This window comes from Lagenorhynchus albirostris, chromosome 9, assembly GCF_949774975.1.
Source record: "Lagenorhynchus albirostris chromosome 9, mLagAlb1.1, whole genome shotgun sequence".
In the NCBI taxonomy this organism is placed as follows: domain Eukaryota; kingdom Metazoa; phylum Chordata; class Mammalia; order Artiodactyla; family Delphinidae; genus Lagenorhynchus; species Lagenorhynchus albirostris.
Window position 1 is genome coordinate 34831442 of NC_083103.1, and position 17573 is coordinate 34849014.

The window sequence follows — 17573 nt, forward strand, 5'->3', positions numbered from 1 at the left end:
TATTTTATATCCTCTAATTCTACATTCATTTATACTACTGTTATTGTATATACATTTTCATCCATGGTTTCTTGTGACTCTTCATTTATGAGTCAGAAACACTTTCAGAACTGAGGGGCTAAATTCCAATTAAAGATGCTGGATCAAATACTCACATCTACCTCTACTTTCTCCATGAAACACTAATAAAATAATATCAAAGACAAATTATGAAGGCCATAAACCCTCAAAAGGCAAAGGACATTGGAGAAGAGACATGGGCAACATAATTTTGGAAGCTGGAAAAGAGGTGGATGAGAGTTAACTCAGTCAGAAGACCTAAGGAAAATGACTCATAGCCTGCAGTGGGGAAGCCAGAAAGCAAGGTGATTTACACCACAGAACACAGGAAGTGGTGGCATCAGGTATCTCTGGCACTGCAGGGAATAGTGAGGCTAAAAGAGGAAAACTAATTGGAAACTAGATAAAGAAGCAGTTAGACTCCTCAGAGATGTTCCCTCACCCCAGCCAGACTCCTGGCCTTTCTCCTGCCCCAACAAAGACTGGAGTTTTCTTCTCAGCAGAGGGTACCACAGAAATTGGAAGACAGTTGAGAGCAAAGATACCATACTAAAAACGGGGGATTCAGTGGAAATACACATACTGAATTTTGAAACCCTTTGCCTTATCCATCCCACCTGGCTCTCAGAACGCTAGCAACCAAGTATAATTCTTCCAGGAATGGCATTGATCCCTTCCATTAGACTGGAAGAATCTTCTCTGAAAAATCTGAATAGCTCAAAAGAATAAACCTAAAATCATTTATATCAATATCACACATAGGTAAACTGAATTTTCAACCAACTTTTTAATGTCTCACTCACAAAAATAAGCAGATAGCCAAGGCTACTAGATGTTTGAGAAAATACAAAGATAAGAACAAACTAGAAGAAAAATAGTCAATTTATAAAAAACATATTATATTAAGTAATAAGAAAAAATTTTAAGAGTAATTCTTGCTATTATCTCTGAAAAGGTGAAAGAAGACACTACCTACAAGAACTGGAAACAACATAAAGAGAACACTCAGAAAACAGTAATAAAACAGGATAGTAGAAATAAATAACAATAAATTTGGAAGTTAAGTTTGAGAAAATATCTACACCTCCCAGAAAAAGAAAAGTGAAATTAAAAAAGAGAAAGATAAAAAATGAGGCAGAAGTATTCAAATAATTAGACCAATCTAAAGGTCTGACACCCAAATGATAGGAGTTCCAGAAATAAATAACAATGAAAATTCAAGGGAATAAATCATCAAAGAACTTTTTTTTAAATCCCAAAAACAAACCCAGGAATTTCCAAATTCAAAGAATCTTGAAAGGTCCCAGTACACTGTTTTAATAATAGACCCTCACAAATGTACATTTTCATCAAATTTTATAACACTAAGGAATAAAGTTTTCCAGAATTTTCCAGTTGTCGTACAAATGATCAAGAATAGAATGGCAATGTACTTCTCAAAAGTTACACTAGAAAATATAATAATAGTTATTCCTATAACATTCTAAAGAAAAATGCTTTTTAACCTGAATTTCTACATCCATCCAAACTATCAAATAAATGCAAAAGTAGAGTAGAAACGTTTTCAGACATGCAACATTTGAACAATTTATCTTCCATGCACACTTAGGAAGCTAATTAAATACCCGTCCTCTAAATAAGGATGTAATGCAAAAATGAAAAATAGACAGGATTCAGAAAACAGGAGATCCAACGGAAATGAGATGATGTTGAAAGGTTATCCAAAAAATCCCAGCTGTGCTGTACACCTAACAAGCTTCCAGTGTAGAATGGAAGAGGTCAGAAGGCTTTGGAAAAGCTTTCCTCATTGAGTTAAAGTTGTAAAATATAAAATATATTTGAAGGCACTGGGATGATAGTATTGGGTTGGCCAAAGAGTTCATTCGAATTTTTCTGTAACATCTTACGGAATATCTTTTTGGCCAACCCAATATTATTTGAGGAATATCTGAGATTGAATGGATGTTGAGTGAATAAAAAACTGAGCAAATAAACAATAACAAAATGAGATAATAATTAAATCCAGGTAAAGCAAGCATTTGTACAATACAGGAGAAATAACCATAGCTAACTCTGCAGCGTGCGTTAAAATATCATAGAAATAAAAAGATAAAAATATTGACCTAATGAAACTAAAGAAGAAGGAAATAAGAAGTGTTTGTGTGTAGTGTGTATGTCGGCATGTCTGTGTGTGTTGTGAGTGCACTTTGAGTGAGAGGTTGAAAAGATATAATTCTTCACCTTCCCTGGTGGTCAATAGATAATGCCTAAAACTGAGAAATCACGATATAATATTATGAATGTTTTATAATCAGAGATGTAGAAAAGAAAATGATTGACTCTGGAGAGGAGGAATGGAGTAGGATAGGAACAAGAAATTGCTGTGTTTTCATAGCTAATCATGTAGAACTATTTGCCTTTTAAAACTGGGCATTAGAAAAGAACAGACAGTGCCTTAGAGAAAAGGGAAAAGGACCTGACTAGATACTTCATAAAACAGTAAAAATCAAATGGACAGTAAGCATACATGTTCAACTATATTAGTCATCAAAGAAGTGCAGATTCAAACCAAGAATATAATACCACAACAGCAGTGTGGCTAAGACGAAAAAGATAGTAAATAAGTATTGATAAAACTGTGGTGCAATTAGAATTCTCATCTGTGTCTACTGGGAATATAAAGAGGTACAGCCGCTTTGAGAAGCTGTCTGTTTGGCAGTATCTATTAAAATTGAACCTGAGCATATTCCAGTAATTCCATTCCTAGATACATAGATATATGGAAATACTTGCACATGGTAACCCAAAGCCATATACAAGGATTTTAGTCTGGCAAAATAAGCAAAAGTGGAAACAATTCAAAGGTCCAACCATAGAATGGATAAATACATTTGGCATATTCACAAGATGAAATGCTATTCCACAATGAGAATTAAATAACTGCGACTATAAGCAACAGAATGGATAAACCTCACAAATCTATTGTTGAGCAAAAGAAGTCAGACACAAAAGAGGACTTACAATTTGACTCCATTTGTAATGACTTTCAAAAACAGGCAAAACTCTTCTACAGTGCTATAAGTCAGGGCAGTAGTTCCTCTTGGTGGGGTCTTGGAAGAGGACAGGAAGGGGTGCTTCTGGGATGCAGTTAAGGTTCTATTTTTCAGTCTTGTTCCTGATTTCAAAGATGTCTTTAGTTCTTAAAAATTCATTGAGTGATATACTTATCTTTTGTGTGCTTCTCTATCTACAGATTATATTTCAATAAATGTTTATTAAGTTTTTTGTGAGTTTTCCAGATCTCCTGCTTTTCCCTCTTCCTGCACTCTTAGGATTATTTCAAGTCTTGAGATCACCCTTAAACAAAAGGGGATGAATGTGACATTTACCAATCAAGGGTTTTATTAGATAACATCTCCGCTAATTATTGCAGAAACTGAGGAGAGAAAGGGAGAGTGATTTAAATAAGTAATTACAGAACTTATTTTCCAGGAATACCTTCAATGATACAGACAGCTGGAACAATAGAAACGGCAGAAGCAAATTCTGATCTCCAACCTAACAGCTGTTCAAGCCTCAGTTCCCTCGCCCATTGAATGAGGATAATAATAGTATTTATCCTATAATCCATTTAAGTACTTGTAATAGTGCCTGGTACATAGTCACCTCAAAAATATTGACTACAGGTATATTAATAGACTGAAGAATAGGAAAATAGTTTCTGCTCAGATGCCCAGCACTTGAGTGCTAACTACTACTAAATTATAAGCAAGATGGTTCACTTAACGAAAATGTATTTACATTAAAATAAGTTTTCCTTGAGAAAAAAACTGAGGGTGTTAGAGCAGGGAAAGATCTGTAGATATGTATATAACAGACTTCAGATCTCTCCAGAAACTTCCAAATTGTTGGTACACTGCTTACCTGCAAACATCTGTTCAGACATCTTGTCTCCTTCTGATTTTTAAAATGTCACTACTCTGAGGATGTGTTAAGTCATGCCCTAACATGTTCAGGGTTTTTTAAGAACAATATTTAGGCATTAATCTCTGTTGGAGTGGCATCAACACTGGGAGGTTCACATTGCCTTTATTCTACTTCAAGTTCAAAGTCTGGAATGGTGGAACTAAAAGACCCATATTAGAATACCAGCTCAAGGCTGACTAACTGGATGAATGTAGAAAAGCCATTTTAATCTCTATGAATATGTTTCTTTGTCTGTAAGATGGACATGAAGCTTACTTCACAATGCTTTATTGGGGTGTTCTAAAAACAAAGTATCTTTGAAAGAGTCTGTGACTATAAAGAGCTATATAAATATCAGCTACAATTGATAACACAGCTCTCAAATACAGAAACTACAAATGACAGTCTCTGCACTGTGATTCTTTACAATCTACCAGTTTATCATCATCTACTATTTACTCATTAGACTTTCTCCAGTTCCTGTGACTTGCACGCCTGAGAAGTTATATAACTTGGTCAACGCCACACGGTGAGTGGTTGAGGCAGTTCATCTCAAAAGGTTACGCTGTGCCCCACTGTCCTAATTCAGGAAGGCCCTATGAGTAAAAGGCATGACAATGGCATTCTTCTGGCACTTCCAAATTCAGCCTACATGATAATGAATTGGAGCTAAGAGACGTGAAGACTCCTGTAGGAGGGAGGCAGGTGGCATGACATAATAATGAACAAAAATTTAAAGAGCATGGAATTTTAAATCACCACACAAGAATTCAAGTCCCAGCTGTCCCCCTTCTTAGCCTTGAGCAGTTTCTTTAATCTCTTAGCCTGAGTTTCCTCATCTGTAAAACCAGAATGATGATAATACATCCTCCATGGAATTGTTATGAGATGAAAAGAGAGATGATACAGTTCCTGGAAACATGCAGTGGAGACTGTAAAGATCTATACCACATGAAATACTTCTATTACACTAGTTCCATTCTAAGGAAGAGGGTATCAACTAAAGTATAACGAGGAAAGTTAGTCTCTCAGACCATCACCACAGTGTCGATGGTATATAAAGGAATCACAGTGGCACGCTCAGAATTCAGAGTTTAACTGAGAAAAACAACACACAAGAGATGAGCTCTGACAATTGTTAAAGGTAATCAGCCTTGCCTTTTGGAGAAGGGCAGCAAAGGACAGTGTTTAAAACCCAGAGCTTTGAAGCACAAAGAACTGTTCAAATTACTTCTGACACTTCCTAGCCCTATAATCGTGGTCATATTACTTTACAGTTCTTAATCCCAATTTACTCGATAAATGACAATAATCATCAATGATTCACAATTTCTTGCATGTATACTAAATGCCAGGCACTATTCTAAGAGCTGGGCTATAGCAGCAAACACCGACAACAATCTCTGCCATCATGGTGGTCAACCTTCCCGTGGGAGAAGAAAGAATAAGCAAGATAGATTAATGACATATTCAGTGTCATAAATGGTGATGAGTGCAAAGAGAAAAAAGAAAGAAATCAGAGAATGGAGGTGATATTGATTGGGGCAAGATTTAGGGTTGCAATTTTAATAAAGTGGTAGGAAAGGCCTCACTGAGACTGACAGTTGAGTAGAGACCTGAAGGAGGTAAAGAAATGAGCCACCGAGATATATGGAGAAAGAACATTCCAGAAAGAAAAAACACCAGGTGCAAAGAGCCTGAGATATGCTTATATGCTTGAAAAATGGCAAGTGGGAACAGTACAGAATTATATAATGAAATTAGACAAGCAATACAGGTTTGGAGGGTGCTAATCAGTGCCAAACTTCTGGGTTATAGTATAGTGTGTTAAATAACATACTATAATATAGGTCAAGCACTCAGCACAAGTTCTAGCCTCAATTAAGGTCCAGCCTAAGCATTAAATAATAGCTATATAGGTTAAACAGTGCGTTCATCATTCTGACTGAAATCTTAGAGATTGGAGAAGTATAACTACTGCAAGAGACACTGAGAAAAATATGTAGAGAAAAAAATGTAAGCATGTCTAAAATGCTAATCCATGGAGTTAGTGGGGAATGCGTAAGTGACCATGGTATTTCCACATAACTGGAGACCAAGTAGCTGGAAAAGTTAAAGCTTGCTATTGGGTATTTGAGATCATTTATTGAAAGAAGAGCGCCATAATAACTTGCTGACAGTAAATCAAAAAGGGCTTAAAAGTGCAGTTCGCAGTTCTTTGACTTTTCTAATCAAGTGGTCCAATCCAAACAGGACTACGTGCCAATTTAAGAACCAGGGAGGGGCCATATCTGGGCAGGCTTACCTGGGCCAGGGGTATGTTAAGACAGGCTGGGGCTTGTCTATGGGAGGAAGGAAGGACTTGCTTCTCCTCCTGAAATGAACCATCTAGTTTATGTCTATTAATGTTTTCTTCATAGATGCTAATGCTTCTTTCATCCAGAAACATGTTATACAGATCCCATATGATCTAATTTATATTCTTTGTCATTAACACCTTGAAGTGGGAAGAATAGGACCAGGAAAGGGATGGAAGAAAAGTGGTTAGGACATAGGCCATTTTGGTTTGGAGACACTGTGGGTTAATAGTTGCTGAATCAAGTTAATGTTTTATAGGGTTTTTTTTTGCGTGGGGCAAGAGAAGTTAAACATATATGCTGGCTATGCTACAGGGATGGTGGTAGGAAGAAAGGGGAGAGAAAATTAGTAAACATGCTATTAAATGTAATCCATTTTATGAAAGGGAAAACCAAGTTGATACCGAGCACACAGGAAGGGACTTACCGTTAACTAGGAAGTCTGAAAAATATTTTTGAAGAAAAGCTTAAGTTAAAATCTAAGTAAGGTAACAAGGGAAGATGGGGGCTGGATACGGTGGGAGGAAGAAGGAAGGTGAGGAAAGAGAAGCAAAGAGTTCCAGGTAGAGCAAATACCCTGGGCGGAGACCTGCAGTAAGAAGATCATTGCTTCGGCTGTATAGCACAGGGAGATCAGCTCAGTGCTTTGTGACCACCTAGAGGGGTGAGATAGGGAGGGTGGGAGGGAGGGAGACGCAAGAGGGAAGAGATATGGGGATATATGTATAGCTGATTCACTTTGTTATAAAGCAGAAACGAACACAACATTGTAAACCAATTATACTCCAATAAAGATGTTAAAAAAAAAAAAAGGAAAGAAGATCATTGCTTTGAGAAAATGTAAAAAAGTTCAGTTTGGGAAAAATTCAAGTTATTGATTATAACTTGAAATGGGGAAGGGACTCAGAGAGAGTCCAGGTTGGAGGGCACTCTAAGGGCACTGGAAACCATTTCAGGTTTTTTAGCAGGAAAATGATTTGATTGCATTTGCATTTTATAGGGATTATGTTGGCTGCAATTCAGCAGAAAGAACCGTTTTTTGTGTGAGGAAAGAGCAGGACTTGGGACCTGGAGATTTGCCTTTTGCTATCATTCCAAGCAAAACCCAAATGACAGTGGTTTAGACTAGGCAGTAGGATGGAGAAAAAATAGATTGTGGTGACTGATCGAATGGGAATGTGAGGGAGAAGAAAACATCAAGGATAACTCTGATTACATATGATCTAAAAATACCAGGGATGAAAGTGTGTGATTGACAACAATAATTTTCTCATTCTTCCCAAGATATGTCATGATGACAGTATCATGGCTTTGGAGACTAACACAAAAACTTAAAGAGATTCTTATTAAAGAATCTATTTATTCAACAAATGTTTTGGGCAGCTGCTATGTGCCAGGTGTTGCCCTGGTCCCTGGAAACACAGTGACAATAAGATAAAACAACTCTTGCCCTCATGGAGTTTATATTCTGGCTGGGCAGTTGGACCAGACAAAACAACATTATCATATCAGAGAGTGATACGGGCTCTGATGACCATAAAAGAGTGACAAGCAGGAAGAGATATGTTATTTTAGTTAGGGGTGAAGGTCTTCCTGAGGAGGTAACACCTGAGCAGAAACCTAAATGACATGAGGGAGCTGACCATGAAAATATCTGGGGGAAGAACATTCCAAGCAACCAAACAGTAAGGAAAACATGACTGGAAAACAAGGTATTCAAGTGAGGGGGAGCACAGTGAACAGTGAGGACAGAGAAGGAATAGGGAGTGGGGCTCAGAGCATGAAGAGTCTTGACCACTGTAACGACTTTGACTTTTATTGAGTGAAAATGGAGAGCCATGGAGGGTTTGGAGCAGAGCAGTGTCTCCATCTCACCTATTTTTTAGCAATGTCCCCTTGACTACCATGCTAAGAAGAGATGATAGCTGTACAACAGTGGATGGGAGATGAGTTAGGAAGCTTTGGCCATAACCTAGATTAAAGATGATGATGTCATGCACAGGAGTGGTAGTGGTGGAGATTATACAATGTTTGGGTTCCAAATATATCTTAAAGGCAGAGCAAGGATTTGGATGTGCTGTGCAAAAGAAGGAAGTCAAAGACAATTTCAAGGTCTTGATCCAGAGAATGGGAAAGGGTAGATTTCATCATCAACTGGAATGGGGAAGACGGTGGGAGGAATATTTTGAGAGGGAGCAGATCATGAGGATTCTAGATAATTAGAGACCCTCAATAACCAATCTTTTCCATTATAGGCACACCTTGTTATATTGTGCTTTGCTTTATTGTGCTTGGAAGACATTGTGTTCTTTACAAATTGAGGGTTTGTGGCAACCTTGTGCCAAGCAAGTCTAGCGGGACCTTTCTTCCAACAGCATTTGCTCACTTCCTGTCTCTGTGCCACATTTTGGTAATTCTCACAATATTTCAAACTGTTTCATTACCGTTACATTTGTTACAGTGATCTGCGATCAGTGATTTTTTTTCCTTTAATTTTTTTTTAATTGAAGTATAGTTGATTTATAATGTGCTAATGCAGTGATTTTTGATGTTACTACTACAACTCACTGAAGGCTCAGATGATAGCATTTTTGAGTAATAAGTATTTTTTAATTAAGGTACGTACAGTGTTTTATTGAGACATAATCCTACTGCATACTTAAAAGACTACAGTATAGTGTAAACATAACTTCTATACGCAAAAAACCAAAAAATTTGTGTGACTTGCTTTATCGTGATTATCACTTCATTGCAGTGGTCGGGAACTGAACCTGCAGTATCTCCGAGGTACGTTTGTATTTTAATTAATATCAGATATTGGCGATCAACATGTAAGCCTGTATGTGTGTTACAGGCAGAGAGAACATTACAGGCAAAAGCTCCGAGATTTGAAAAAATAAGGTGCATTTCAGTGACCAGAGTAGTTTAGAATGGGCTGGGATTTAAGATGTATGTGGAGGAGAAGGAGGAGATAAAGCTGGAGAGGTAGGCAGAGGTCCAATCAGGGAGGTCATTAGATATCACGCTATGGAAGATGGACTTTATGTTGTAAGCACTGAGGAGGTACTGAAAGGTTTTCTTAGCAAGATTAATAAAATAATCTTCCAGAATCTCCCCTTATGGACTCAATCTTCTTGGCTAAAATTGTTGCCTCCCACAGATAACTTCAAGGTCTCTATTAAACTGGAGAATGCCTTAAAACCACATTAGCCCACCAAGCCTGAAACTTCTTATCTTTTCAACCATCACCAAAATGAATGCATAGATATTGCTATTTGATTCATCATATTTTGGACCCAAGCGAACATCTTCGGGCAACTTACCTTTTCTAATCAGTGGATCCTATTAGGAGAGAGTGATGCGAATTGCAAGAGTTTACATTCTTTTTCGGCCAAGCTATTGGCTTCAATTAGGCTTTTTCCACATGATCTACAGTGCATTAAATATACTTGGATCGAAAGAATTCTTGGATACTAGTTACCAGGGAACATTTGTAATTTCTGGGCTCCAGTCGGTCCTATTTTTACAGAAGCCTGGATTTCCTTTCTGTTCAGCCATTGTGCTTCAAGTTACAAGGGTGTTTGTATTTCCCAGGGCAGAGGATTAAAAATGAGCCTATGAACCAAACTCCTGACTTTCACAGTTCAATAGTACGAGCTTGCCTGGGCGGGGGAGGAAGAACCGTTTGTCATCTAAATAGTCAGGAATTATTTTCTGCATTACTAACTAGACTAGGTAATCCCTAATAGCTTTCATGTATTTGATGAGGAATGCCAATCCATTAAAAAGATTGGTGCCCTTTACTTTGCTTCTGGAAAGTGTGCTGAGAAAGCTACTGGAAATACACAAAATTTCTATACTATACTATTCTTATTAATGGCATTCTTATTAATGGCCTTTCTCTCCTCCATCCCCAGTATAATACATTTTTACTTTGGTGTCTTTTAAATTAGATTTCAACTGGAGCCATTACAACTTGTGATCTATGAAATGAAAAGACTGGACCATGTGAAATTTAGGGTCCTTGTGTATGCTCATTTATTCATTTACCAAATATTTGTTGAATTCAAACATAATAGGATATTAAAACTGGACTTTTCCTATGTTAGAGTTCTGATACATAATAATGCTATGTTTCAAAGCTGTATGCTAGACTACCTTTATAATACTTTCAAAAATCAGCAATGCCTCCATTAACCATTAACCATCTTCTTACATTAACCATTAACCACCTTCCGGCTCTGTAAACAAAGACCTAGAAATTTAGCAAGGGATGGTGATGAGGCCAAAAGTGAGAACTTGGTTAGAGAGAGAGATCTGGCATGCTTCCAGTTCCAGGTCACCCTTTCTTTTCTTTTTGCAGGAAAGAGGGGGAAGAACATCCTCCCTCAACTCATCCCAGGGTGACAGTCTTCGAGCATATCTAGAAATGTCCCCTGGATGGTTAGGGACAAAGCAAATTATATTTGACTTGTACCCTAAGAGCCTAAAAGTTAATGCCTGGGTCTGGCACTGCCTCGGTCACATAGCAGAGGAAAAAAAAAAAAGACCACATTAAGAGAGGGCTGCGCTTGGACTGAAGGAGGGGAAAAGTGTCTGCTTTATTGGAATCCTACAGAAGAGCATCAGAGCGTCACCCTAATCTTATGTTAATCTTGCAGAGCAAAGGAGCCACAACAGAGAAGTGGCCTTTCACAAGCTCAGAGCTACAGAAGATCAAAGGATTGTCATGTCAAGGGAACTTCGTTTGGAAGTAATTCGTGATCAAAGGCCCTTACCAAAACACCTCACCAAGGAAGAACCAGCAACTGCGCATCCCTCGTCCAGAGGGCCTCAACACTAGAAACCCACTGTACTGGTTACGTGAGACCTTATCCTCTTTCCCACGAGATTATCTCACCCAGGATAAGATTCCTGACACCTATGAATTTTAAAATACGATACTGAAAGAGGAAAAGAGAAAGTGTCCACATCTCCTCAGTGCAGACTTCTCAGACTGCGGCAGGGACTCTACCAAATGCCTTAAACAGACTATTTCATATAACCTCACAATAATAATATGCAATAAGTAATACTGATAGCCCTTTTTTAGTGGTGAACTGAAGCTTAGAAACATTATGTATATCTGATCTAATCTCATCGATTCTGGTAAACAGTGGAACCCAACCGAGACTGACCTAGAGTGACGTCAGAGGGTGTGTTCTTACTCCTATTTTGTTTATTCTCTTCTCACCTTAGGTGCAACAAAGATGTTGAAAGGAATATATAAATCAATGCCCATCATCAAGTAGGAGAGTACGGTTTATTACTCACAGAAGAACATAAGGTATTTAGCCTTGCATATAATCTGTTAGATTTAATTGCCCTTGAACACAGGTAATACGAGCTAGAGGCAACAGGTTATTGGAAAGTGTGTAAAATTTGGATTCAGTCATGCATGGGTTAGAACCACAACTCCACTACTGACTGGCTGAGTAACACTTATACACATCCTCATATATGTTCCCTAGGGTGGGACTAGTTGCCTCACAAGAAATAACAAATGCAAAAGGTTGGGACTCATAATCCATGGGTAGTGGGCGGAAGTTTCACTTCACAGAGGCTACGTAATTCATGTCAGATCGAGTAGCAGAACACAGGCCTCTGTCCTTCCGTCTAGAAGTCTTTACACTACCCCAGGCTGCATCTTTATAGTCCAAATCGCTGTTTGTGAACAGAAGGCATAGCTCCCTACAATTATATTGAGATGACTTGAAAACTTGCTCTGTACCAAGGAGATGAGAATGAAAAATGGTTTCAGGTATTTTTCCAGATGTCTGAAACCTGGCAAAATGGTGAGCCTGGCAGGACCATGGACAGGGTTTTGAAATTGCTCCAAAGAGGTCTGAGAGTTCAGTGACAACTCCATTTTGGGGCCACTGAGAAGTGTGTCAGATCTTTAGTTCCATTTCTCCATCACGGCTGAAAAAAATAAAGTTGAGCGGGTGGAATTGAGAAGAGGAGGGGAACGAGATACTATAGGTTCAGCAGCTGAACCCAAGGCTGAGCTGCTTTAAACATGAATGATCTCAGTGCTGGTGGGTTTGGGCTCCTCCCATTCTCCGGCGCAATGCCTATCCTCTGCCATTCTCTATTTCTGGAAAGACCCAGTGCGAGGAATAGTTCCTCAAACAAATTTATACTCATCTGACTTCAATGAAATTTTTAAGAGGATCTGCATCTCTCCTTTTTTGGTGGGTTCAACTGGATGGGCAACTCAGAGAAAACTCAACTCCTAGTACTTCCCTTTTGTATGATGCCACAAAAATCCTGCTTACTCTTTCCTGGGCACCTGTTAGCTACACAACAATAGCAGCAACATTAATAACAGAAGCTGCTATTTACTGAGCATGCGCCATGTGTCAGACAGCCTGAGAACGCTCGTGCTAAGAAAAGTTAAATAACTCTCCTAACTGCTGTGAATTTGCACTAATTCTCCTCCCAAATGCCCTCCCCAGAGTCCTGTTATACCTGGCAAGGAAATATCCTCTTCTCCACTTAGATAATGGAGCTACTATCCACCCTTGTAAAGACTCGTACAAAAATTTTCTCCATGACAGAGGTGAGCAGAGCAGTAGCAAATAGAACACTGGTAGAGCTCCATCAAAATTGGGGCAAGATTTAAAATTTGGAAAAATAGACAAGTTCTTTCTTCTGACCATTCTTTTTACTTGGTGGATGGACAATATACTCAGGGTAAACTACTACCCTCTGCCTATATATCTACAACGTCTTGAAGCACAGGGAAAAAAAGAGAATAAATTATCCTGCAAAAAGTCGTTTCCCTTTAGGAAAGGTTAAAAGGCCCCCAGTCATTGAGAAAAATGAAGTTCTTTTCATGAATTTTAAATTCTCTTTATGTTAAGCTTTTAAAAAATCATTTCTTATTACAAATATAATTTATATTTATTGTAGAAAAATTAGAAATTTCGGATAAGCAAAATAGAAAAAAATAACTAGAAATTATACTGTGAATGCACAATACTGTTCAACTTTTTTGCTATTTATTGATTACCCAGAAATAGAAACAGACTCACAGGTACAGAGAACAAACTAGTGGTTCCCCAAGGGGAGAGGGCTGGGGGAGGGGCAAGACAGGTGAAGGGGGTTTAGAGGTACAAACCACTAGATATAAAATAAATAAGTTACAAAAACATAATGTACAACACAGGGAATATAGTCAATATTTTATAATAACTTTGTATGGAGTATAGTCTATAAATATGTCAAACTACTAGGTTGCACACCTGAAGCTAATATAATATTGTTAAGTCAACTATACTTTAGCAAAAAAAAGAATTTTCTAATTACAATAAACCCAAAGTACTTCTAGAACTCCTGAAGAGATGCTTTAAAAATGATTTTCTGTCTCCTAAAAAATGCTTATATTTATATTTAGAAATATAAATATTTATATAAATATTTTATATTTTAATATTAGACATATAGATATATAAATTTTTAAAAGCCTGCTTAAAATGCTGCAAATATCCTACAGTGCACAGGACAGCCCTCTGCAATGAAGAATTATCTGTCCAAAATGTCAATAGTGTCAAGGTTAAGAAACCCTTCATTAGACAAGCTTGCTACCTTATATTTAATCTCTACTTGTTGCTTGCAAATTTGCTTAATGCTAAGTAGAAAACATTCACTTCTTAGAGGATGATCCTATGCTATTTTATGGTAAGTAACATACCTCTGGATTTAGTGTAACTCTTTGATTTTATATTTGAAAAGTCTCTAGGACGAATCGTATTGTTTCATTTTGTTTTGTATTTGGCTCCTTTACGTCAGTGTGGCATGATATCCTTTTAGCTCTCTAGGATTACAAAGAGATTTCACTGGCGGACCTTTTCTATCCTAAGAGTAACACAACTACTCTTCTTACTGGCTCTTCACTCATCTCTCTCTTTACACATCTCCATGTTAGATGTGAAACCAAATCAAAGCTAAGGGCACAGAGAAGGAACAAAGGGTAAGAGAAGAGCCAACGTAATACGTTGTCCAGAAACCAAGGGAGGTAAAATGTTTGCTTATCTTGAGTGGGGTTATGAAAAGTGTACATTTACTAAAATCTTATCAATATAAAATAAATGCAGAGTTGTTCATCTCTGTGTTACACATCAAACGTGAGTGGAATTTTCAACTTCATTATGTTTCAGATAGGCATTTTCTTTTTCAGTGATTTAGCTGAATATACTTGAATTCTGAAAGGCTATCACAAGCAATGAATAAAACCAGTAACGGGGGACGGGGGACGGGGGACGGGGGACGGGGGGCGGGGGGCGGGGGCAAAAGAAACATTTTTAAAACTAAGTGTAAGTGGATTCTATATAGCTCAAATGGGACCATTTAATTAGCCCTAAAATTAAAACAAACCAAATATGACATTTAATGTAACCATGCCATTAGACATTCACAATGCATTTGTATTTCCCCTTTGCACCTTGTGTCTCAAGGTATCTAGCATCACTATTCAATGTCAAGTGGAATTATTTAATGTTTATTGCGGACAGTGAGCACCACAAAATAATTCTGACAAGATATGGAACAGGTTTTTAGTATTTGTCCTATAATTCACCTAGATCCCTTGCACACAAGTGATTGGAAAAACATGTACTTTACGCTATCCATAAAAAAATCTCATAGAACTAGAATATTGGCCAATATTAAATGGAATCGTTTTGCTACAAATGGAGGACAACATCACATACAGAGAAACCTTATTTTATTCTTTTTTTTTTTTTTTTACCTTATAGCAACTGTATAAGTTTTCAAGAGTAAGTAATTCTCAATCTCAACTTTAATATTTATCTAGGAACCAATGACCTGCCAATGTCTGTCTTACTTTTGCCTCTGGTCTTGATTTTCTCCTTTATCTCGCTTTTTCCTGTTCCACGTTATGGACCAGAATGTAAGCACCGATTCAATCAGCCACTTATTGAGCAGAGCAAAGGAGAGAGGTCAAATCAGCAAGCCATCAGAAACCATAACTGATTCTTCCTGGGCTGCCACCGACTCAGGCCCTGGTCTAAGATCAGTGCTCTCCTCCAATGCTTTATGATGCAAAAAGAATAAGAACTTTACAGTAGATACTCTGGTTAAATATCACTATGACAATATAAAAATGACTGGTTTATAACAAGCAACCCGAGGTGCTTGGTGAAAGTGCAGGCTCATGGACCCTCCCCCAGATATTCTGATTCACCAGGAGCCCAGATTTTACAGGAAGTTCATCATTATCCCTTTGAAACACATGCAAGGGTTTAAAATGTAGTTTGTGGAATACAAGTTGAGTTTTATTCTCAGTTCTAATACGGGCTCTGTAGCATTGCTTAAGTTACTTAATCTACCCAAGCTTTAGTCTGCCATCTATAAAATGAGCGTAATAATATCTATCTCTTTTGTTTGTTCTTAATATTAAAATGATCATTTAAAAGGTCTCATGCATAATTAGTACATGATAAATGGTATATCATTAGTAATATCAGAATCCCTCACCATCAGCATTACCATCATCACCATTCTGTCTCCATTAATTCCTGTATTCTAATTTTAGGGAAACATAGCAGTTTTGGAGGAAATACTGAGAAACCTTTAGATTTTTTTTTTTTCATTTTAGAAAACCGAATTAAAATCAAATGCACTGCAATATGGTTATGTGTGCTAAGTTACTTTGCTTTTGACAAGAATCCTTCAGTTCCATGTGATAATTCTCTCATGCTGCTCGGAGGCGGAACTTGGCTCTATATGTCTTTTTTTTAAAGACAAACCAAGTAATTATTATTTAATAAATGTGACCTGATTTGTTGATAATATCACAAAATATGGAAACAATGATGCTCATTGTTGATTTCCTTGTTGAATAATTTATGTAGTTAAATTTTGACATGTTCTTAAAAGGATCAGGCTGCCTTATAAATACACAGGCAGCGCAATGTAATATGTCAAACGAGTTGGGGTATAATAAACAGGCTCATTTAAAAAATTTATTATTTAGGGCTTCCCTGGTGGAGCAGTGGCTGAGAGTCCGCCTGCCGATACAGGGGACATGGGTTCGGGAGGATCCCACATGCCGCGGAGCGGCTGGGCCCGTGAGCCATGGCCGCTGAGCCTGCGCGTCCGGAGCGTGTGCTCCGCAACGGGAGAGGCCACAGCGGTGGGAGGCCCGCGTACCGCAAAAAAAAAAAAAAAAAAAAAAAAAAAAAAAAATATATATATATATATATATATATATATATATTATTTAAATTCAGAAACCTTTAACATGAAGGCAAGGAAGCAAGAGCTTTGCTTAGATCTTTGGCATTAGATGAAAACATACTCCCCCTCATCTAATAATAGGGATAAGGACTATAGCACCATATTGCCATCGTGCTATGCTCTACTATGAGAAGTGTCCAGTGTGACATTCCAGACTCAGAAACACATAACACAGTGATTTTAACCTAATGAAGCTCATGGGAAAATACAATGAAATACTCAGTTTCACATGGCATAAACCTCTTGTTTGCACTGATACATACACTGCCACTTTGGCACTGAATGTCGATTTCATTTACACACAGGTAGGAGGACTTCTCCAATTAATAAAAGAGCTAGATTTCACTAAATAGTGCCCAGTGTAAACACTACATTTACTGCAAGTAGAAAGCTGTACATAATGGAATCTTACCAATACTAATTGGCTTATATTATCAGGTCCATGAATGATAATGTTCCTAGTAAACCAATATTATAATAAAATCCCAAGCACACCAATAAACCTGCTGCTGGGGTTATTTAATGTGCTTTTACACAAGGAGCATGTGGTTCTCATTTAGATTCCGTGGGTGCTGCAGATTGCTAGAACTCCAGTGGTTGCCTGTGACGCTACCCAATAGAGGATTAAGTGGAGCTGGTCAGTTTGTCAGCCTTTATCTCTAATTAGCACTAAAAATGCACACTGCAAACGGAGGCAGAGAAAAGACTCGACCTTGCTAAATTAGAGACGCTGGAGGGAGGGCAAATGAAGCTCTGTCTTCAGAAGGAGGATGCCTATTACACAGTCATTAAAAGGTACCCAACTTTAGGAGAGCCACATCCACCATCAAGACATAATGTATTAAGTCAACCCGCAGTACTATAGCTCCAGAGGAAGAGCCTCCATTC

General features: G+C 37.8%; 1 protein-coding gene across 2 annotated transcripts in view; it reads right to left on the bottom strand.

The window, feature by feature from the left end:
- The window catches only part of NELL1 (neural EGFL like 1), an 859251-nt gene that overhangs the window by 182865 nt on the left and 658813 nt on the right, over positions 1 to 17573 (bottom strand). The gene's annotated exons all lie outside the window — the stretch shown is intronic.